We start from the raw sequence: 24880 nt of genomic DNA, 5'->3' as shown, positions 1-24880 counted from the left end.
TAGCCTCTCCCGGCTCAAACCAACCAATTGGAGAATGACACCGTCTCCTATATAGGGCTTTATAAGGAGACATCTGAATACTCGATTGGTAGTTGTTGTTGTATGCAAACTCTGCAAGCGGCAAGAATTGATCCCAAGAACCCCCGAAGTCCATAACACATGCACGAATCATATCCTTCAATATCTGAATGGTGCGTTCGAACTTTTTGTCCATCTATGGGTGAAATGACGTACTCAACTCAACCCGTATGCCTAGCTCAACTGTACAACTCTCCAGAAACACGATGTGAGCAGCATAACCCGGCCAAAGATGATGGATGATGGATATCGGCATGCCATGAAGTCGGAAAATCTTGCAGAAATAGATCTGAGCCAACTGCTCTGAAGAATAGGTAGTCATTACCGAAATGAAATGAGCCGACTTGGTCAACCTGTCCACAATCACCCATACCGCGTCAAATTTCTTCTGAGTCTGCAGGAGCCTAACAATGAAGTCCATGGTGACACGCTCACATTTTCGCTCGAGAATTTCGAGTCTCTGAAGCAAACCGCCCGACCTATAATGCTTATACTTCACCTGCTGACAATTTAGGCACCGAGCTACATACTCCACATGTCTTTCTTCATTCTCCTCCACCAATAGTGCTGCCTCAAATCCTGATAGATCTTAGCGATACCTAGTTGAATGGAACCGCAAACTGTGTGCCTCATGAAGAATCAACTCACGAAACTTGTCCATATCGGGCACACATAACCGGCCCTACATCCGCAACACACCATCATCTCCGATAGAAACCTCCTTGGCACTGCCGTGCTGAACCGTGTCCTTAAGGAGAAGCAAATGGGGGTAGTCATATGATCAGGTCTAACCCTACACCACTACAGAGTAGCGAGAGCGGTCGATGCAGCTTTTACCCGAGAAGGTCGGGATCGAATCCACAAGGAGCTACAACAATGTTTGGAGTTGTATTTCTATCTAATCTAGCAATGCGTAGTGCTCTTGATTACACTTCCAGTCATATTTATTTGTTTGTTACTTCTAACTTTATACTAATGATGTGCGAAATTAAGCTAAGTATAAATGCTTGTAAGGTTTTCTAAATGGGTAAAGAGGCACTAGGGAAGTGACTTTCCCATAGGTAAATACTTGACGGGTTCTAAAGCCTAAGGCAAAGTTGTTATGTTTGGGATCGCGATATAGCCAATGCACGAAATACTCACTCTATACCTCTCGGTAGCATGAGTGACTTTGCTCTGATTGACTTTCTCAAGACCAATTGGGTATCAAAATTGTGCAAGCAATATAGGCTCAAGTCGGGTATCACTATCTCTAGGTTTAACCCTTTAATTGGGGCTATCAATCTCTTGAATATGCCCCAAGTCCTTGTTGGCCTGATTTTCCTAGACTCAAGCTCTCTTTCTCAAGAAAAGCCCAAGTCAAAAAGGCACAAATTAGTGTTTGCAACTACTAATTCAACATGGAAAACACAAATCAGGCCAAATATCAACCACCCATAAACATCTAAGCCTTAAAACAAGAGACCCATCAAATACCCACACTAGGGTTGAGCCACAACCCTAGCTAATGGGTCTAGCTACTCATAATAATGGAAGAAATCAGATATTTAGATGAATAATAACCTCTAAAATATAATTACAAGCTAAGATTCGAAGATTCAATATTAAACTAGCTACACAATTGCTCAAAATAGCTAAAAACGCCGTTCACGTGCTCAGCTACAAATATGATACCCTAAAAATCTAAAAAAGAAGTATTTATACAATGCCGAATTTTCTGGACAAAAATACCCCTAACAGAGGTACCGCGGATCGCAGAAAATGAACTGCGGCCGCAGTGGGGCTTTTAGCTTCAAATCTCTGTTATCTGAATCTAGCCACCACGGACCGCAATAAATGGACCGCGGTCGCGGTGGCTTTACCGCTACCTCACAAAATGCACCGCGGTCAGTGGTGTTTTGAGACTTCCAAAATTCTAGCTCTCTGAATCCCTTCTCTGTAGACCACAACAAATGGACTACGACCGCGATGAAGCTACCGCGACCATGAAGAATCAACCGTGGACCGCATTACTTGAACTTCCAAAATTTCATCCTCTTTGATCTTTGCCACCGTGGACCGCAACAAATGCACTACGGGCGCGGTGGGTCTATTGCAGCCGCAGTGGATTTACTGCTGTAGCGGTGCTTTGACTTGTTCTTGGCACTTGTGTAGGTTTCACTCCTGTTTGAGCTGGTTTTGACTTCTTGTCAGTTTTTTGACCAAACACTGCAAACAAGAACAATATGTAAGCTTTCAGGATTACTTGTATACATTTTTAATCCAAAACTCAAGCAAAAAGGAGTATAAAATATGCTAGCATCCCTAGTTATCAACTCCCCCAAACTTAAGCTTTTGCTTGTCCTCAAGCAAATAAAGTAAGTCCCACCTCCTTAAGAATAAAACGAAGAAAATTCAGCTGACTTAAAGTGACCTCTTCTAGCATCAATTGGGACTAACAATTGCCCTCAATGCAAATGAATCATTAACAACATTCAACCTTTTAAGCACCATGGTTTTAGTGCGATACAAAAGCATCATGAGTTGACTCAACTCATCAAGGAAATTCTTTCTACTACTTTGGTCATTGTGGAACCCAAACTCATACTCCTCGCTCTTCCTTAAGCAAAATCTCACTTTTAGATTGTAGCACTCAGAATGAGGATTGTGGAAAACACACTCATCTCTCTCAAAGAAAGGTCACAAGTCCGGCTCTAAGTACCATAAGATTGCCCCTTATGTGAGTCACCACTAATATAAGCTTCACTCAACTCAAGATCATACCGGGCTTTTGTGGGGATACAATGAAGGCTTTTGGTTCAGGGTAGGAAATATTTGGTCTAAGTAGGTTTCATCTTCCCTTAAGCACTTCATTTGCTTCATTTTGGCACACATTCTCTTGACTCTTTGAGTCATCACTCTTTCTTGTTCATTTCAAACCCTTTTCTCCTTTCTAATCTTTCCACACCTTTCATCTTTTTACTTTTATTGACTCCCTTCATTTCTTCTACATTGTTCATTATTTTTGACTTTTTGATTTCCTTTCTTTTTCTTTTTGCCTTTCCTTTTTTTTCTTTTCATTTTGTACCTTTTACCACTTTTTGCATTTCTCGTCTCTTCCCCCAAACTTATGCTTTTGCCTTGTACTAAGGAAAGATCGGGTGCCAAGAGAGGGTCTTTTTAGAACGGGTAAAGGCTTGTATCATGGTTTTTGAAAGGAAAAGGGCTATGGCTCAAAGGGGTTGACTAGGGATATTATCATTGGTAGGCTATGGATATTTTCAAGATACCATTCGGATCAAGGAGAGTCTATAATCACTTCTCAAGTCAAACTACACTTAGTATTTCGCCTAGACAAACATTCAGGACAAGTTCTAGACTTGATGGCACGAGACTTGGACTTGCAAATCAAATTCTCACCACACAAGCTAGAGGATTGCTAAAGAGACAAAGTCGGGGGCCCACAACAACCTTAGCTAAGATTTGAGCAACACAAATGGTCCTGAAAAACCACTTGATGATTATTAGCCAACACAAGAGTCTCAAGGTCACAACTGTCACCATTCTATACACACCAATTTGTTTTTGACCATAAAGATCAAAGGCAAATGTGTTAGGCCCAAGTGAAGCTTTGCTTGAGGTACCATTACTCCCTAGCTACTATTTACACAAAAATGAAAAGAAAACAGACTCAAACCCTTAAGAAGGTTGTCATGCCATCCATCATCGGGAAGAGCCACCCGGTTCACACAAATTCCACCTTTGGAAAGAACTGATACACTCAAATTACACTTTAATTAAATAGTGTAAGGCGATCAGTGTCAAATATAATAACCCAACAAGGTTGGGGTCGAATCCCACATAGAATAGGTGTGAAAAGGTTACTCGAGTAGTGTGCTACTTGATTTAGGTCATAACTCTATTCCGTTAATTGTAACAAGAGTATGATATAATTGTGATTTGCAGAAATAACTAATTGTAACATTGAGAATATAAATAATTTAATTAAGGAAACCAAGGTTGTGTCCCCTTCAATGAAGTGTAATGCTATCGGTGTTAATTTGATATATTTCTAATGGAAGGTTCTTTAGATATGCAAATGATTTCTAAATGACTACCCAATATTTTCCAATAGTTGGGTAATATTTCCTCTTTATGATTTTTCCAAAAATACAAAAGAGTTGCAATTAAGAGCAATCAATTTATGCCAAATAAAACTCACTTATTCCTAAGCGATTCTATTGAACAAGGTTTAAAGCCTTGAGTCTTTGATATTTACTTCTACCAAACTCTAACTCACTTTTCCAAGTAAAGAAAGAGTTTAATGACTCTTGTTAATATTTGCAACCACCAACAATAAATGAAGAATGAGAAATAAATATATATCAACCAACCATTATATATATATATATATATTCAATGTTAAACACCCATTAACATAACACCCATTTAGGGTCCACAACCTTAGTATTTAAAGCTAGCTACTCATGCTAAAATACAAAAAGATGAAAATATTAAATGCCATAAAGATTACAAGTGCAAGATTCTTCACTCCTAAAGCTTCCAAAAGAGAGGAATATTCAAAGGTTAGAATGTAACTCAAAAACCGAACAAGATGCCCCCACAAAACCCCAATAAATCTATTTATAGTGGGCTAAAACTCGGGACCAATTTCAGACAAAAATACCCTTCCAGGTCAACTATGCGACTGCATTTTCGTCGCATAATAGACATGCGGTCCGCATTCTCATCATAGCCATCGCATCTTAGGTTATGCGGTCCGCATTGTTGATTTGCGATCGCATTTGTCACCGCATTTTCCGCCTTCAGCGACTTCTACAGGGAGTTTGCGATCCATTATGCGGCCCGCAAACTTGTTATGCGGTCGCATAATGGACTACATTTCTTGCACTTGAATTTGGCCAACAAACTGTTGGGATTTGCAATTCCTTTGAGCATTATGCGGTCCGCATGTTGGATTTGCGGTCCGTATTTTCACATCTGCGATGACATTTTGCTCTTTTCTTGTCCTTTTGCGGCTTTTTGATTTCATTTCCATGTTCTTAGGTCCTTAAACCTCATACACTGCAAAAACATTAAAATTACATAAATATAAAAGATAATTGCATTTAAAACAAGCTAAAATCTAAGCAATTTGTATTAAATGTGGCGAAATTCTCCGGCACATCAATACCCCTAACTACTCTTGCTTGTCCTCAAGCAACTAAAACGACACTATTCTATTCTAGACTTCATCTAAACGATATGAAATAATAGTGACCATGGACGATGTTAGTTGTCAGTATTACAAGCATGCACTTTCGTTTATTTACCCTTCCTGAACCATCATTGTTATTTACAAAGAAACTAATCAACTTGTGAACTTTGAGCCTCGACCAACTTGACAAAATGTTACTCTCAGCTGAGTGCACTTGCATTCGACTTCAAGAACTCAACTTCTGTCAAATCTCACAATTCATGTGCCCTCACTAGAAATAAAGTCCCAAACTCACAATATTTACAATGACAACAAAAGGGACAGATACACAAAGACACTTACTCTCAAAAAGAGTTTCAAGTGTTACAACATGCCATACCATAGGCTTGCCCTTATTTTAATTCATCGCTTTATTCTAAGAACATTTGGTTGGAGATCCCATAAGGACTTTTTAAGCTTGTAATGTACGTTTAGGGAAGGGTCGGATAAACATTTGGGTACAAGTGACTACACCCTCCTTGAACACTACTCACATTTTTCTTTCTTGTTGCTCTTTGCTTCTTTTCAAACCACATAGCCCTCATTAGCCCCTAATTTCCAACATTAAACCACCTTAAATACCTCTCTAATTTTCTTCAAGGCTCTATATATATATATATATATATATATATATATATATATATATATATATAAATATATATATATATATATATTTTCTTTTTCTTCTTTTCTCTTGCAATTTTTTTCTTTTTATTTTCCTTTTTGGAGCTTGAATAGTTTCATATGAATATCTTGAGGTATACTTTCCTACACTCACTGTATAACCTTGCCAATTTTCGTCTGGACACCATACCCCCCAACTTAGGCTTTTAGCCTCATTCTCAATGTTCAAGGAGGGACATATTCAAAAGAGGGAATAATTTTACAAAATGGGAAATGTTTGTAATGAGGTGGCCAAAGAAAAGGTTAATGGCTCAAATAGGGTAGCTAGTGATAATATCTATACAATGGGTAGCTTGAAAGGCTAACTGGTTTTCCAAAATCACAAAGACTGCCTAAGGGCATTTCTCCAACCAAATGTAATTATCATTAGCATCGAAAGACCAACCGGACAAGTTCTAGATGGCAGAAGTAAATACAAGAATAATTTATACAAAGATTCACACACATGGCACACGAACTGTTTGACTCAACATATTTTTAGCCCTCGAGTCAACACTTGGCAACTCGAAGCTTTCATCATATTTACATGTATAACTCTAGGTAAACATAGAGTCAAAGAGCGAGCCTCAAGTTCACACAGTTGATTTTTTTTATATTAATGGAAGGGTATAGGCTATTTACAAGCACACATGCTTGAAAACAATTACACCCTTGGAAAAGAACCCGGCGAAGAAAAACCAATGGGGATTCATTGCTAATTACTAAAGATGAACATACAACTATCTACTTGTTTTTGTTTTTTTATATACAAAGATAACCTATATGCAAAAACAACACAAGTACAAAAGTTACAGAAGTTTGCTTATATAACACACAAAAACATGTACAACAGTTCAATTCAAAAAAGGTTTGTACAAGGCTATCCCACCCCCAATTGAAAAGCATGCATTGTCCCCAATGCAAGATAATGTAAGACAGAGTTTAGGGGCTCCCTGCGGCGCACTAAGCGCTATGGGAGTCGGAAGCCGGCTGAATGATGGTGGGGTCACCCTCTGATGCTGAAGCTAGGACCGATGAGATTTTGGCCAGAGGAGTGACCTCCACTAATGGAGGAGGGATCTCCAACTAGCCCGATGCTGGAGCTGGGGCTTGTGAGCTGCTAGCCTCGCCTGCTGATAGTTGAGTGGTCGATGGATTGGCTTTGGCGACCATATCTGCTAGCGAATGTTCTATCGCCTTCTGAACAGCTGCTTGTTCCTCATCTACAACTGTAGGGGCAGCAATCCGCTTACCTTTCTCCTGAGGACCCTCATCCTTCTCGGACCATGACTCCTCATCAGTCTCTCCCTCGTCTGCCTCCCTACCTTCAGACTCTCTAGAGTGTCCGAAATCTTCCTCAGAAGGGATGTCAATATGTGCAGGGGAAGGTGGAGGCTGGGAAGCCCCGACAGTCTGTGGTGCAGGAGCTGTCATCAAGGTGGAGAAATCAAAATTTACTCCAGCCACGGACGTGCCCGCTCCCTGCTCTCCTTCCTTGGTCATGGAGGAGGATAGATCGAACTCCAGAGTTTGCATTTTGTGGATTTCAGTCTTCAATGTGGCAACCTCATCACGGAGCTTTGGCAAGTCGCCAACCTCAACCCGCTCCATCTTTTCAATTTGCGCCTCAAGTTGCTTCAGGGTATCCCCATAAGATGTTTGTTGCTGTTGGTGGACCGTTACTAAGGACTGGATAAGAGTCAATGCTTGCCTGATGAGTGTGGGGAGTTTCTTCAGAAGCTGGTCTACCTTAGCATTTGTATGTTGAGCTAAGAGACCGAGCCTCAAAACGACTGGCAGTGGGGCAGAAGGCTGTGCAATGGTAGCCTAAGAGGTGGGTTGTGGAGTGGAAGTGGAAGCCACTGTGGCCTAAGGAGAGATAGGAATCTGGGAGTCTGAGATCTCTATATCAGCTGTAATTGGGGTCTGAACCTCTGGGGGAGCAACAACTACCGCGTCATTAATGCGCGTGATATCAATATCCTTCAACGCTTTCCCTGTCTTGTTAGTGTGTGGCATTTGAAGGGACTTCTACAACTTTACAGAGGGTTATGATCAAGCACGGGAATGGAAGTGACATGGCTGTCTGGTTGAACCGGATCCCTAACTCTCGAAAGATAAAGTCACCCACATCAATTTTTATCCCAGTTATAATGCATGCAATGAGAAGAGCTTTCTCAATGCTTATATCAGTCTCATTTCGGGATGGTATCAATCGAGAGGTGACAAAGTTGAGCCAGAATCTACCCTCTCGTGTGAGATCTTCCTTGAATAATTTATGCAGAGGGTCAATCCAAGCATGGGTCCCCTTGGCTATCACTGAAGCTATCCAACCACGCTCATTATCTCTGTTGGCCCATTTGGTGTCATACTCAACTATGCCCGATCTCCAATTTGGGAAGTAGAACTCATTTATGGTGTACTGCTACAAAACACCTGCTTCCCCCGAACCAAGACAGTATCATAGAAAACTTTGTTGCACTTGTGGTGAGGGGTCCTAGAGGCTCCATAAGATGCATAAAATTCACGAACCACTATTTCATTTTAATCATCAGGCAGCTCAGTGAAGCACATCCAGTTTCTAGCCTTGATGTTCTCCAGTATGTGAGGGTACTGCTCCTGTAGCCCGTTTAGACTCAGTTGTTTTTCGGCAAGGTTTTTCCATTTTGTTAGCCCTTCTTTATACAGCTCCCTAGAGCCTTCGACCCCAAACTTGAGTTGGAAATCATCTCCTCTTTTCCTTCTTGCCTCAGCTTGTAGGTCAAATAATAGCAATGTCTCTTCCTCATTAGACTGGGAGGGATGTGTAGCAGTAGATTCCAGTCGTGAACGTTTGGCTTGTTGTGCTTGACGACTGGTGGAGGCCCTTTTCTTGGAAGAAGATATATGTTTCTTGGGAGCCATATCTGCAGAGAAATGAAATGTGAGCAACATCGCAGACATCAGGAGAAAAAAAAGTTCAAAGAAATTCAAGTATGCGACAGGTTATGCTGTCGCATAACCACTATGCGGACCGCAAACCTATCACAAACTTCTGTCTGCTGAAAGGTTATAGTTATGCGATGGGTTTTGCGATCGCACATCCATTATGCGGTTCGCATAACCATCAAAAAACTATTTGTATGGAAAGTTCATTCTCACAATGCGATCGCAAAATCCACCGCAAAGATGAATTTGCGATCGCAAATTAGCCGCAAATCATATGTTACAAAAGGCGAGAAACTGTTTAGGTATGCAGTGGCTTTACAGTCCGCATATCACTTATGCGATCGCAAAGCCTCTACAAATTGTCATCTTCCTCAAGCCACCTAGGGTTTGTTATGAGGCAAAAATGCAGACCGCAAAGGTCGTCTTCCTCAACGGTTTGAACTCCACCCTCTACAATGGTGACCCCGGTTTCACTACCTAGCACCCCGAGCCTAACTAATTATCCAAGAACCCCCCTCCCCGTTACGAGCAGATACCCCAAATACAAAGAGGAAAAAGGAACAAAAACTAGAGGAAACAACAACAGGAAAAACTCAACAAAATTTAAACTAAACTTTACATGGATGAGATCGGGAAAGGAGAACATACCAGTAATGGAGAATTGAGAACACTTTGGAGATGAATTCAACAGGTGTTGTTTACTCTTTTCGATTCAACTAGCCATTTTCCTTTCTCCTTTTTTTCGTTTTTTTTTGTCTTTTGTTTACAAGTGTTTGAATGCTGGGGGTTTTGATATGCGAGGGGTAGGAATACTTACCTTTGTAACATTTGCGGTGGATAAGTCACCGCATAACACCTTATGCGATCGCATAAGTGTTATGCGGTGGTTTTAACTAGAGTTGCTCATGGACATAATGCGGTGCACTTGTGCGATCGCATAACTGAAATGCGATCCGCAAAGTGCACGTCCTCGCCGCATTTTTAACACCAATATTTTCCAAAACAAACTGTCTAGGTCTGCGACCACTATGCGGTATGCATAGTTAAAATGCGACCGCATATGTGTAGCAGACTTCCCGTGGTGACTTTTCTTCCCTTTCACACACAATTTTACCCTGTGTTATGATCTTTTAAATTATCTGCACTCTAACACACACTTTAAATTGCTCAATTAAATCTATCTAACAAACGTTACAATTTAAAGGACAAAAAGGGTGTTACCACACATGGGTTGCCTCCCATGAAGCGCTTGATTTAACGTCACGGCACGACGAAGTTGGCCTTTCTTTGGTTTCACTCATTGGTCGGGCATGGACCATCTTTGAGGGCCAACAGTTCCACCAAGTGTTTTTCTCTATCTGTGCCCAAGTAGTGCTTGACTCGCTGACCATTTACTTTGAAGGTTCGAAGCCCATCCTCTGATTCTAATTCCACAGCTCCAAAAGGGGATACATTTACCACCTTAAACGGACCGGACCATTTTGATTTGAGCTTGCCCGGAAACAATTTGAGCCTTGAGTTGAAGAGAAAAACCAAGTCACCCGACTTGAACTCCTTTTTCAAGATCTTTTTGTCGTGGACGAACTTCATCCTTTCAGAACTGCACTTTCATATGCATGGAAACGGAATTCCTCCATTTCATTGAGTTGTGTTAACCTCAAATTTGCAGCTTCAGCCTAGTCCAAGTTCAACCTTTTTAAAGCCCACATGACTTTGTGCTCCAGTTCTGTAGGTAGATGACAAGCCTTGCCGAAAACTAACCGATAAGGAGAAGTGCCAATAGGGGTTTTGTATGCCGTGCAGTATGCCCACAATGCGTCATCTAGCTTCCTTGACCAGTCGGTCCTGTTTGCATTAACAGTCTTTGCTAGAATATTTTTTATCTCCCGGTTAGAAACTTCAACTTAGCCACTTGATTGGGGATGATAAGGTGTGGCCACCTTATGCTTGACGCCATATTTCTCTAGTAACCCCGTGAAAGCCTTGTTACAGAAATGAGACCCACAATCACTAAGAATGGCTCTAGGAGTGCCAAATCGCGTGAATGTGTTTTTCTTTAAGAATGTGGTCACACTCCTTGCCTCGTTGTTTGGTAAGGCAATTGCTTCAACCCATTTGGACACATAGTCCACAACCACCAAGATGTATTTCATACCATAAGAGCTTACAAAGGGGCCCATAAAATCAATTCCCTACACATCAAAGATCTCTATCTCCATCATAAAGTGCATTGGCATTTCATGCCTCTTGGAGATTGATCCTTGCCTTTGACATTGGTCACAAGCCTTGACCATTTGATTGGCATCATGATAAATCGACGGCCAATAAAAACCACATTCAAGCACCTTTGCCGCCGTTCGATTACCCCCATGGTGACCCTCGATCGATGAGTCGTGGCATGCCTTTAGAATTGGCATAATCTCCTTTTATGGAACACACCTTCTGATGATATTATCAGCACAAACACGGAACAAGAATGGTTCTTCCCAATAGTATTGCCAACAATCTCTCAAAAACTTCTTCTTCTGATAAGCTTCCAATCCATCCTGAATAAGGTCGCTAACCAAGTAGTTAGCAATATTGGCGTACCAAGGAGCAAAAGTGTTAGATAATGCCAATATGTGTTCATCCAGGAAAGCATCGTTGATTTCAAGATCTTCCTTTGGTCTCCCTACCTCTTCAAGCCTTGATAAATGATCCGCCACTTGATTTTCCGTCCCTTTTCTATCTTTGACTTCGAAGTCAAATTCTTGCAGCAACAGGACCCACCGAATCAACCTAGGCTTTGCATCCTTCTTTGCCATAAGATAGCAAAGAGCCGCATGGTCTGTGTACACTATCACCTTGGATCCCAACAATATGCCCGGAATTTCTCAAAGGCATAGACAATGGCAAGAAGTTCTTGCTCAATCACCGTATAGTTCATTTGCGCGCCATTGAGTGTCTTGCTTGTATAATAGACCAGGTGGAGAACCTTGTTATGACATTGGCCAAGCACTGCCCTAATAGCTACACCACTGGAGTCACACATGAGTTCGAATGGAAGAGACCAATCGGGTGAGACAATAATAAGTACCGTGGTGAGCTTTTATTTCAATTCCTCAAAGGCATTGAGGCACTTCTCATCAAACACAAATTTTGCATCTTTCTCAAGGAGTTTGCACATGGGATTTGCAATTTTGGAAAAATCCTTGATGAAATGCCTATAGAATCCGGCATGCCCCAAGAAACTTCGGACACCTTTAACTGAAGTAGGTGGAGGAAGCTTGGAAATGATCTCTATCTTTTCCTGGTCAACCTCTATGCATGTTTTGAAATTTTATGCCCCAAGACAATGCCTTCATCCATGATGAAGTGGCTTTTCTCCCAGTTAAGCACAAGTTTGGTCTCCTTACATCTCTTGAGCACTTGTCTAAGATTGTTAAGACAATGCTCAAAAGAGTCATCTACCACCGAAAAGTCGTCCATGAAAACCTCTAGAAAATCCTCCACCATATCTGAGAAGATGGATATCATGCATCTTTGAAAAGTAGCTGGAGCGTTGCACAAATCAAACGGCATCTGGCTAAAGGCAAACGTTCCATAAGGGCAAGTAAATGTTGTCTTCTCTTGGTCCTCCAATGCTATGTTGATTTGTTTGTAATCGGAATGAATATCCATCAAGAAAGAAATAGAATGACCTTCCCGCTAGCCGATCAAGCATTTGATCAATAAAAGGCATAGGGAAATGGTCTTTGCACTTGGCACTATTGAGCTTTCGATAAATACACACCCTCCATCCGGTCACCGTTCTTGTTGGGATGAGCTCATTTTTATCATTTTCAATCACGGTCATGCCTCCCTTTTTCGGCACACATTGCACCGGGCTTACCCAAGAACTATCGGCAATGGGGTAGACTACCCCAAAATCCAACCACTTGATGTTTTATTTCTTTACCACCTCTTGCATGGACGGGTTCAACCGTCATTGATGCTCCACACTTGGTTTAGTCTCATTCTCCAATTGGATCTTGTGTTCGCAAATTCCGACGGGAATCTCTCGGATGTCCGCAATTGTCCACCCAATAACTTGCCTATGCTCCTTCAAGACATCCAACAATTGTCCTACCTGCACATCATTCAACAAAGAAGAAAAGATTACCGGTAAAGTATCATTTGAGCCAAGAAATTTATACCTCAAGTGTGGTGGAAGTGGTTTGAGCTCTAGTTGCGGTGGCTCAATAATAGAAGGTTTTGCGGGAGGAGTGGCTCTATTCTCCAAGTCGAGAGAGAGCTTCGCTGGAGCATAAGTGTAGGACCCAAGCCCCTCCAAATGCATCGACTGATTCCATATACCCCTCCATATCTTCACCATCGAAGTTCACCAAAATAGCCGCCAACGCCTCACCGAGGCATTGTTCTTCCATCTTCATTTCAACTGCATCTTCCACTTCATCAACAATATCAATCACCGAGATGCTTTCATATTCATGTGGTAGTTTCATACCCTTGCTTGCTTGGAATGTAACTTCTTCATCATTCACACGAAATTTGATCTCATTCCGTTCCGAATCCATTAGTGCTCTTCCTGTGGCAAGGAATGGTCTCCCCAAAATGATAGGGATCTCTTTGTCAACTACACAATCAAGGATTACGAAATCGGAGGGTAAATGAAACTTTCCCACTTTTACAAGCACATCATCGACAATTCCCACCGGTCTCTTTATGGAACGATCGACCATTTGCAATCTCATACTTGTGGGCCTTGGCATACCTAACCCTGCTTGCTTGTAAATGGCAAGAGGCATTAAGTTTATACTAGCCCCATTATCACAAATGGCTCTTGCAAAATCATGTGCCCCAATAGTACATGGAATGGTGAAAGCTCCCTGGTCTTCTTTCCTTTGAACGGTAGATGTTGCAATGATGAAACTAACCCGGTGAGTCATATTCACCACTTTATTCTTGGTGGTTCTCTTCTTGGTAATCAAGTCTTTCAAATATTTAGTAAAACCCGACATCTCTTGAAATGCTTCCACAAATGAAATATTCATCGATAACTGCTTGAGAATGTCATAGAACTTTTCGAGTGTTCTATCATCAACCTTCCTAGCAAGTATTTGAGGGAATGAAGGAGGAGGTCTAGGAATATGTGGTAGAGTTTTTGGTCTCTTTTACCTTTTCCTTTACCTCTTCCCGACTTACTTCTTGCACTTTCAACTCTTCCGGAACCTTTTCAACTTCAACAACACTTCGCTCTTCAATCTCAACCTTTTGTTCGGACTCTTCTATTTCAACCACTTGTTCACTTTCTCCTTGTAGTACCTTCCCTCTCCGAGTAGTAATTGCCATGATATGAGAAGTTGGACCACTCCCACTACCCTTTTGGTTCGCAATTGTGTCACTAGGAAATGTTCCCTTTTGCTTTGGATTTTGTTCCCTAGAGAGATCTCTCATTTGCATCTCCAATTTTTGAATGGATGCGGTTGAGAGCCAACAAGCTCGGTCATATTCCTCATAGAAGTGTCAGACTTCTCTTGATTTTGCAATACCCGTTCAAGCATGCTTTCCAACTTGGAATCACTTGAGGAACCTTGATTTGAATATTGACCCTTTGGAGGAACATAACGGTTTGAACTCCGATTTGAGAAGTTGTTGTTGTTATTCCAATTTCCTTGATTTGAGCCACCTTGGTCATTTCACCACTGTTGGTTGCCTTGCCCTTGCGGGTTAGGCCTCCATTGATTTTGTTGTCCTTGAACTTGGTATTGTTGCCTTTGATAGCCTCTTTGAGAGTTGTTGACATAGTTGGCTTCCTCATAATCCTCATTTGATGATGGTTGAACATCTTCCACCACATTTACCTTCTTCGTTTGGCTTTCAGTGAACATTTTTGTCAACACATTGACATTGGTGGCAAGCCCTGTAATTACTTGATCTCTTTCTTGATTCTCCTTAATCATGGTGGTCAAGAAGGGAGAACCATATGCAATTCCACCAGTGCTATCCTCTGAGTGCCAAGCTTGATTATGTTGTGCCATTTTGTCAAGGATTTGTGTGACCATTGCGAATGTCTTGTCCACAAAAGATCCGTCAGCTGCATTCTAGGCTATAGATTGGTTCATAGAGTTTAAACCCATGTAGAATTTCTCTAACAAGATAGAATCCGGAAATCCAAGATTGGGAGACCTCACCAAATATAACTTGAATCGGTCCCATGCCTCATGTAGATGTTCTCCCGGTACTTGCTTGAAAAAGAAAAATTTATCCCGGAGCTCAGATTTCTTACTTTGCAGGAACCATTTAGCTAAGAATGCATGGACAAGTTCAGGCCAAGAATGAATGGCATATTTTGAAGCCATTTCCTTACGTCCCCAGCTAGTGAGTACTTGAACACCGTCAACCTTAGGGCATCATCTGAGATGTTGCTATGCTTATGCATCGCACACACACCCAAGAAGTTTCTAAGATGTTGTGTTGTATCATCAACAGTGGAATTCCTGAAAACCTCTCCGCTTTGAGCATAAGGATTAAACCATGTTCCACCTTGAAAGTTGCAGCACTAATAACCGGAGGTACAATAGCATTTGTATCCTCAATGTACTCATCTATGTCCGCAAAAGGATTCTTCCATTTCTTCCTCATATTCGGCCATGTCTTCCTATCAACACCAAGAAAAACAAGCAAAGTGCGATGGAATAGAATAAGACGTAAAGTAAAGCACACACTATTTAGTAATTTGAAAACTGTATTCCCCGGCAACGACGCCAAAATTTGATACGCTCAAATTACACTTTAATTAAATAGTGTAAGGTGGTCGGTGTAAAATATAATAACCCAACAAGGTTGGGGGCGATTCCCACAAAGAATAGGTGTGAAAAGGTTACTCGAGTAGTGTGCTACTTGACTTAGGTCGTAATTCTATTCCGTTAATTGTAATAAGAGTATGATATGATTGTGATTTGAAGAAATAACTAACTGTAATGTTGAGAATGTAAATAATTTGATTAAGGAAACCAAGGTTGTGTCCCCTTCAATGAAGTGTAATGCTATCAGTGTTAATATGATATATTTCTAATGGAAGGTTCTTTAGATATGCAAATGATTTCTAAATTCCAATAGTTGGGTAGTATTTCCTCTTTATGATTTTTCCAAAAATATAAAAGAGTTGCAATTAAGAGCAATCAATATATGCCAAATAAAACCCACTTATTCCTAAGCGATTCTATTAAACAAGGTTTAAAGCCTTGAGTCTTTGATATTTACTTCTACCAAACTCTAACTTACTTTTCCAAGTAAAGAAAGAGTTTAATGGCTCTTATTAATGTTTGCAACCACCAACAATAAATGAAGAATGAGAAATAAATATATATCAACCAACCATTATATATATATATATATATTCAATGTTAAACACCCATTAACATAACACCCATTTAGGGTCCACAACCTTAGTATTTAAAGCTAGCTACTCATGCTAAAATACAAAAAGATGAGAATATTAAATGCCATAAAGCTTACAAAGTGCAAGATTCTTCACTCCTAAAGCTTCCAAAAGAGAGGAATATTCAAAGGTTGGAATGTAGCTCATAAACCGCACAAGATGCCCCCACAAAACTCCAATAACTCTATTTATAGTGGGCTAAAACTCGGGACCAATTTCGGATAAAAATACCCTTCCAGGTCAATTATGCAACTGCATTTCTGTCACGTAATAGACATGCAGTCCGCATTCTCATCAAAGGCATCGCATCTTCGAAACCCTAGTTCCCAAGTATTCGTCGCATTTAGGTTATGCGGTCCGCATTATTGATTTGCGATCGCATTTGTCACCGCATTTTCCGCCTTCAGCGACTTCTATAGAGAGTTGGCAATCAATTATGCGGCCCACAAACCTGTTATGCGGTCGCATAATGGACCGTATTTCTTGCGCTTGAATTTGGCCAACTGACTGTTGGGCTTTGCGATTCCTTTGAGAATTATGCGGTCCGCATTTTCACATCTGCAATCGCATTTTGCTCTTTTCTTGTCCTTTTGCGGCTTTTTGATTTCATTTTCATGTTCTTAAGTCCTTAAACCTCATACATTCAAAAACATTAAAATTACATAAGTATAAAAGATAATTGCATTTAAAACAATCTAAAATCTAAGCAATTTGTATTAAATGTGCCAAAATTCTCCGACATATCAAGAACCGTGGCATTAAAAAAACCAAAGGCTTATTGAACGCAAAACTCAAAATAAGAAGCTATGAACTGAAAAAAGAAGCTACTAAAATGAAGTAAGAAGCTATGAAAGAAAATGCGGAAGGTAAACTAAATATGTACAATAGGGGATTTAAATGAATATACATAAGAGGGAATGAATATATACATTAGAAAGTAACTTTTTATACAAACCAAGGTTGCAAAATACGAAAAGCGAAATAAACTAGTAAAATTATGTACATACCAAAAGTGAAAAAGCATAACAAAAAGGAAAATAGTATCATAATTACAGTCCAAAATCATCAAAATAGGGCTACCCTCTCAAATGAAAGCTAGCATTGTCCTCAATACTAACTAGCCAAAAATAAGCTCAAAAAGGAGATAGAGAGTAAAAAAACTCCCTATTGGTCCTCCGTCTGCATGGGATCATGACCCTGGGTCCTGTGACTGCTCAGGAACCTGTGACTGAATCCCTGTAACCTGTGCCTGCTCTAGGACCTGAGGCTAGCTAGAGGAACCTCCCTGCGGGTCCTCCAACTCAATCACTGCATCATCTGTCTGGGGGATCACTCTCCTCCTCTTTGGTGCCCTCTCCAACTCCTGCTCCTGCTTAGTCTGAGTTGCTGGAGGCTGGTCATGCAACAGTCGGTCCAACCAATGGTAGATGATCAGCAGCCTTCATCTTCTCCACTTCTACCCTCAACTCCTTCACAGACTCCTTTGAGGTTCGAGTCTTTCTCAGCTTCTTTGTCTCCTTGGTCCGCTCCTTAAGTGACTTTCCATGAGCACCTATATACATAAGCTCCTTGAGAATCTCCTCCACTGAAATTGGAACCTGTGGCTGTGGGGGTACGGACTGGGCTGCCACCGAGCTAGAAACCATAGACAACTTAGAAGTAGCTGTCTGCATCCAGTTGTTGATACTGGCAAGTGTTTGGCTCAAACGGTGGGCAGTCAATGGGTAGGTTGAGGATGAGGGGATAACTGGAGCAGTGGAAGTAAATGGTTCAGAGGCAATATCTGGTGTGGCTATGGGAGGCTAAGAAGAAGTGACTACTACTGGCTCTTGAGACTGGCCTTTAGGATCTTTGGCTTTGGGGTTGTCATCAGCCTTGAGGCTTTACCATGAAAAGGGCATCTTCGGTTTCACCTTCACATCAAACTTCCTTTTCTCCACATCCCGGCCCTCAAAGTACACTGTTAGGAAATTTGGGAAGGGGTATGATCTATCACCTTCATTGACTACCCTTCTGATCACCCTAGACATAACATTCCCGATGTTGATCAGGTACCCGCCCATAATAGAAGCCCCCAATATCGCCCCGGAGACAGGTAGTGAGTTCTCATGGGTAGTGGGGTCTAGCCCGCTGCATACAAAAGTCACCCACCCCTTTACCTCTAAGTTTAAAGTTTTCCTTAGAATTTGAACCCCTAATGTCAACTATGCTGGGGTGGTACCCGGGAGTGCCAGGTATTCTGCTAACCACGGACGGGCTGCCTCATCCAATGCTACCTTTTCTAAGTATAATGATTCATCTTCCTCAGGAAAGCCCGAGTAGTCATTAATTGTTTTCCCATCGAACTTCACTGTCAAATTCCGCACCTTAGTCACTTTAGTGCCCTTTTTGATGTGGGCGTCATTTGCGTAAAACTCCTTGAGTAAGTGCTCGTTTGCATCCCAGACTTTGCTTGTAAAATACTCCTGGCCCGGTCTCTCTCTGAATTGCCTCTTCACATTAGGGTTGTGAGGCAGAAGATCCCTCTCGATGAATTTTCGCTCAAGCATTAATTTCCTCTAGGACCACCACTCTCAAAACTTCTGGTATGCAATCTCACTAACAAATTTCCTTTGCCAAGCCTCCGGGTTTCTAGTTCTTTCCACACCCCCTATTTGGGGTTCTCCCCCTTCTTCTTCATCAAATGGGATCTTCCCCAGGTGTTGAAGCTGTGGGTGAAGTGGATGCTGCACTATCACTGCTCTCTGCTAAGCCCTCAGACGACTCAGAAGAAACTTGAACTGAAGCTTGAGCAGTAGGAGAGGCCGGAGGTGTGGGCACATCTCTCAACCTAAACCTTCCCAAGAAGTCAGGTACATACTACAACACTAAGTCAGACTCAGATGCCTCCCGGGAGGACAAATACTCACTTCCCTCTGAATGGGAAGCAACTCTATCTGCAGCCTTGATTTGTTTTCCTATTTCCCCAATTGCTTTCCGAACCTGTGGGGTCAATTTTATCATTCCTCGTCCCCCACCCCGGGAGGACTCTCCTTTTCCTTTCTGTTTCTCACAACCTCCTCTTGATTTAACCATTGTCTGCAAGGAGAATTCAGTTAATGTTTGTTAGTATCACAGTACCAAAAGAAGCAGTGAAGAATATGAACGGAAATAGTTGACCGCGGGCCACATAAAATGCATTGCGACTGCAAAAGTACCATTACGGACCGTAGTGGGGTAGGGTTTAGACTACCCACCCTCTAATTCAGGTCACCGCAGACAGTGAAAAATTGTATCGCGGCCGCAGTAAGGCACCGCGAATCGCGAAAAATCAACCGCGGCTGCGGTCCTTCAAAATTTACCTCTCTAAAGTTTACCATCGCGGATTGCGAAAAAACACATCGCGGTCGCGGAGAGGCACCGCGAACCGCGAAAAATCAACCGCGGTCGCGGTAGGCAAAACGAAGCAACAAAGACCTAGGGTTTCAAATTTTTTAGCCTTAATCAACACTTTATCAACCCACTAGGTAGTTAATCACCATATTTGACTAATTAAAACCTAATCTAAACAACATTATATAACCCTAAGTTAAAGACTGAAAGAAAAAAGAAGAAGAAGAAGTATGAACTATCAAATTAAAAGAAAATAAAAACAAAATTAAAGACTAAGGATAGATATGAATTACCAGAAATGAGATGCAATACAGATGAAGCTCAATTCTTTTGTTGTGCAAATTAGGGCGTGAGTGAACAATACTCAGTAATGTGTGAGAATTGAAAAAGCGAAAAGTGTAAAAGGGGGCCTGAGGTCCTATTTATAGAAAAAGACCTGGGACCCACACTACTTACCCACAGCGGACCGCGAAAAATCCATCGCGGACCGCGGTAATTAAACACAAAAGGGCACTGGCATGACCTTCACCGCGGATCGCAAAAAATGCATTGTGGCCGCGGTGAAAACTTTATAGAACCTCCACTTTTTACCATTTAGCACTACGGACCGCAATCAAATTTTGCCCCCGAGATAAGGCTATTGTGGCCACGAAAAATGCAATGTGGCAGCGGTCCAAACTTCAGAGCGTGTACCATTTTTTCAATTTGGTCCTGCACTGCATCAAAGTAGCCCTACACACATCTCACAACCAGTTAGTCCAAAAGCAAATCCTACACTAAGAAGAAAATCAAAGAAAAATAAAAAGAAAGACATATAGGTTGCCTCCCAAGAAGCGATTGATTAACATCGCGGCACGATGCAGGTTACCATCAAATCACTTTAGATGGATCATCGCCACCATGTGGCTGTCATCAATATTGCCAAGATAGTGCTTGACTCTTTGCCCATTAACTCTGAAGATCTCTCCATTTTTGTTTTTCAAGTTAAGTGCACCAAACGGAGTCACAAGCACCACTTCAAAAGGTCCACTCCATTTCGACTTAAGCATTTCCCGGAAATAGACATAACCGAGAATTGAACAAGAGAACAAAATCACCCACTTTGAACTCCTTGCCACGAGCATACTTGTCATGAAGGTACTTCATCTTGTCCTTATACAAGGACGGACTAGAGTAGGCATGAAATCAGAATTCATCAAGTTCATTAAGCTGCTCCACACGAAGATTTGCTGCCACATCCCATTCAAGATTTAGCTTCCTCAAAGCCCACATGGCCCTGTGCTCTAACTCAACCGGTAGATGGAAAGCTTTCCCAAACACTAACCGGTAAAGAGACATACAATTAGAGTCTTGTAAGCAGTCCTATAAGCCCATAGAGCATCATCCAATTTCTTTGACCAATCAGTCCTATTTGCATTGACCATCTTTGACAATATACTCTTGATTTCCCTATTTGAGACTTCAACTTGGCCACTTGCCCGAGGATGATAAGGGGTAGAAACTTTGTGATTGACACCGTACTTTGCAAGCAAAGTGTCAAAAGCTCTATTGCAAAAATGAGACCCCCCATCACTTATGATTGCTCGAGGAGCGCCAAACCTAGTAAAAATACTCTTCTAGAGAAACGCAACAACACTCCGGGCCTCATTATTGGGTAAAGCCACGGGCCTCAACCCACTTTGAAACATAATCAACTACCACTAGAATGTATGTGTTGCCACATGAACTAACAAATGGGCCCATGAAATCAATCCCCACACATCAAAGATATCAACTTCGAGAATAGTGGTGAGAGGCATCTCATCCTTCTTTGAAATTCCACCCGCTCTTTGACATTCGTCGCATTTCTTCACAAGTTCACTTGCATCCTTATACAATGTTGGCCAGTAAAACCACAACTAAGAATCTTTGAAGTTGTCTTGCCCTACCATGATGACTACCATAGGGAGAGGAATGACAAGCCTCTAGAATACTTAATTGCTCCTCCTCCGGGACACATCTTCGGATCACACCGTCAGTTCATATCTTGAACAAGTAAGTCTTATCCCAATAATAGTCCAAACTATCCCGTTTAAGCTTCTTCCTTTGGTTAGAAGAGAGCTTAGATGGGACAATACCAGTCATAAGGAAATTGGCAACATCCGCAAACAATGGCATGCTATTCACTGATACGGAGAGGAGCTGCTCATCAGGAAAAGAATCATTAATCTCAAGGCTATCACGGGGCCTCCCCTCCTCCTCCAAGTGGGACAAGTGGTCCGCCACTTGGTTTTCACACCCTTTCCGGTCCACAATCTCCAAATCAAACTCTTGAAGCAATAAGACCCATCTCATCAAATGAGCTTTGAAATCCTTCTTCGTCATCAAGTATCGGAGTGAGGCATGGTCGGTATGGACTATCACTTTAACCCCCATGAGATAAGGCCTAAATTTCTCCATTGCGAACACAATATCCAACAACTCTTTTTCTGTCATCGTGTAATTCACTTGAGCATCAGTTATTGTTTTGCTTTCATAATACACCGGGTGAAACATTTTATTCACTCTTTGACCCAAGACCACCCCAACCGCAACATCACTCGCGTCACACATGAGCTCAAAAGGCAAACTACAATTGGGTGCGATAATAATAGGAATGGTGGTCAACTTGTACTTGAGGAGTTGAAAAGCTATCATGCATTCCTCATTGAACACGAACTTGGCATCTTTTTCCAATAACTTACACAAGGAATTCACTACCTTAGAAAAGTCTTTAATGAATCTTCGGTAGAACCCCGCATGCCCAAAAAAGCTTCTAACCCCCTTGACTGAGGTAGGAGGAGGAAGCTTTGAGATCACTTCAATTTTAGCCTTGTCCACCTCTATGCCGTGCTTTGAGATCTTATGGCCGAGGACAATGCCTTCCTCAACCATAAAGTGGCATTTCTCCCAGTTAAGCACAAGATTGGTTTCTTCACACCGGGCCAACAACAACAATAAAAACAACAATATACCCAGTTTCATCCCAACAGGAGGGGTCTGGGGAGGGTAGTCTATACGCAGACCTTACCCCTACCTAATGCAGGTAGAGAGGCTATTTCCAATAGACCCTCAGCTTAGGAAGGGCAAGAAGAAGAAGAGGAAATCAAGGAAGGAAGAAAGATGTAAGAGGAAAGAAAAGGGAGAGATAAAGGATAAGTAGTACCAAATAATATCAACAGAGAATACAATACCTGAGGCGAGAAACACCACATAACGTAATAAAAAATCTAAGCATATGAAGAGACATGCATGCTACTAAGACTATCGGCGAACAACTACAAACTATCTACTAACCTTCTACCTTAATCCTCGACCTCCACACCCTCTTATCAAGGGTCATGTCCTCAGTGAGCTGAAGCAGCGCCATGTCCTGCCCAATCACCTTCCTCCAGTACTTCTTAGGCCTACCTCGACCTCTTCTCAAACTCTTCATGGCCAATCTCTCACCTCCTGACAGAAGCATCAATGCTTCTTCTCTTAACATGTCCGAACCATTTCAGCCTTGACTCCCGCATCTTGTCCTCCATGGAGGCTACTCCCACTCTGTCTCGGATAGCTTCATTCTTAATCCTATCTCTCCTGGTACACCCACACATCCATCTCAACATCTTCATCTCTGCTACTCTCATTTTCTGCACGTGGGAGTTCTTGACTGGCCAACACTCAGCCCCATACATAGCCGGTCGAACCACCACTCGATAAGACTTACCCTTAAGTCTTAGCGGCACATTCCTATCACACAAAACACTGGAAGCGGGCCTCCACTTCATCCATCCCTCTCCTATGCGATGTGCGACATCTTTGTCAATCTCCCTGTTACCCTGGATAATAGACCCGAGATACTTAAAACTCGCCCTCTTGGGGGATAACTTGAGCATCAAGCTTAACCTCTATGTCTGCATCATGGGTCCCGTCACTGAATTTGCACTCCAAGTATTCTGTCTTGGTTCTATTCAGTTTGAAACCTTTAGACTCCAAGGTTTGTCTCCAAACCTCCAACCTCGCATTTTCAAACATTCATTAAACGAGTCACCCACAACACTGAAGTCATCCATGAACACCTCCAAATTGGCCTCTACCGTGTCGGTGAATATGACCATCATACACTGCTGGAATGTAGCCGGTGCATTACACAACCCAAATGGCATCCTAGAAAAGGCAAAGGTACCATACTGACAAGTGAAGGTGGTTTTCTCCTGATCTTTCGGAGCAATCAAAATTTGGTTGTACCTAGAATACCATCCAAGAAACAGTAGAAGGCATGCCCGGCAAGTCTATCTAGCATCTGGTCAAGAAAAGGCAATGAAAAGTGATCATTGCGGGTCACTTTATTCAACTTGCGGTAGTCCATGCACACCCTCCATCTGGTGACAGTCCTGGTAGGAATCAACTCATTTTGTGCATTGGTAACCACGGTCATACCACTCTTCTTCAGCACACATTGCACCGGTGAAGTCCAAGAACTATCAGAGATGGGGTACACAACCCCGACATCCAACCACTTGATCACCTCCTTTTTCACAACCTCTTGCATTGCCTCGTTCAACCTCCTTTGATGTTCCACGGAGGGCTTTGCATCATCTTCGAGAATAATCTTGTGCATGCAAAAGGCGGGGCTTATTCCCCGGATATCAGCTAAAATTCATCCAATTGCCTTCTTCTGTTTTTGGAGCACCGCCAATGTGGCATCTACCTGCATGTTAGTAAGACAAGAGGAAGAATAATTGGCAAAGTTGAACTAGGGCCTAAGAATTCATACCTGAGGTGTGGAGGCAACGACTTCAACTCCAAAACGGGAGGTTCCTCGATTGAGGGCTTTGTTAGTGGAGTATTCCTATTCTCAAGATCCAAAGAGAGCTTCCGAGGCTCATAAGAGTAAGAGACCATTCCATATAAAGCATTAACACACTCCACCCGGCTTTCATCCTCATTTACATCAAGATTCAACAATACCACCTCTAGAGGGTCTTCCACATTGATCATTGCACTAGTATTATCAACTATCACTGCCGTGACAAGATCCACAAAAGAGCACACTTCAGAACTGTTGGGCTGCTTCATTGACTTGAACATATGAAAGACCACTTTTTCATCACTCACCCGGAAGGTGAGTTCCCTTGCTTCCACATCAACTAAGGCATTCCTAGTTGCAAGGAAAA

At 41.9% G+C, this 24880-nt stretch overlaps 1 pseudogene; it reads right to left on the bottom strand.

Moving 5' to 3' along the window:
- LOC142178901 (uncharacterized) overlaps window positions 1–22175 on the bottom strand; it is a 36190-nt pseudogene extending 14015 nt beyond the window's left edge.
- Window positions 22176–24880: the final 2705 nt, after the last annotated feature.

The sequence above is a fragment of the Nicotiana tabacum genome, unplaced genomic scaffold (genome assembly GCF_000715075.1).
Source record: "Nicotiana tabacum cultivar K326 unplaced genomic scaffold, ASM71507v2 Un00029, whole genome shotgun sequence".
Lineage (NCBI taxonomy): Eukaryota > Viridiplantae > Streptophyta > Magnoliopsida > Solanales > Solanaceae > Nicotiana > Nicotiana tabacum.
This window is presented reverse-complemented; position numbering and strand designations above follow the sequence as displayed.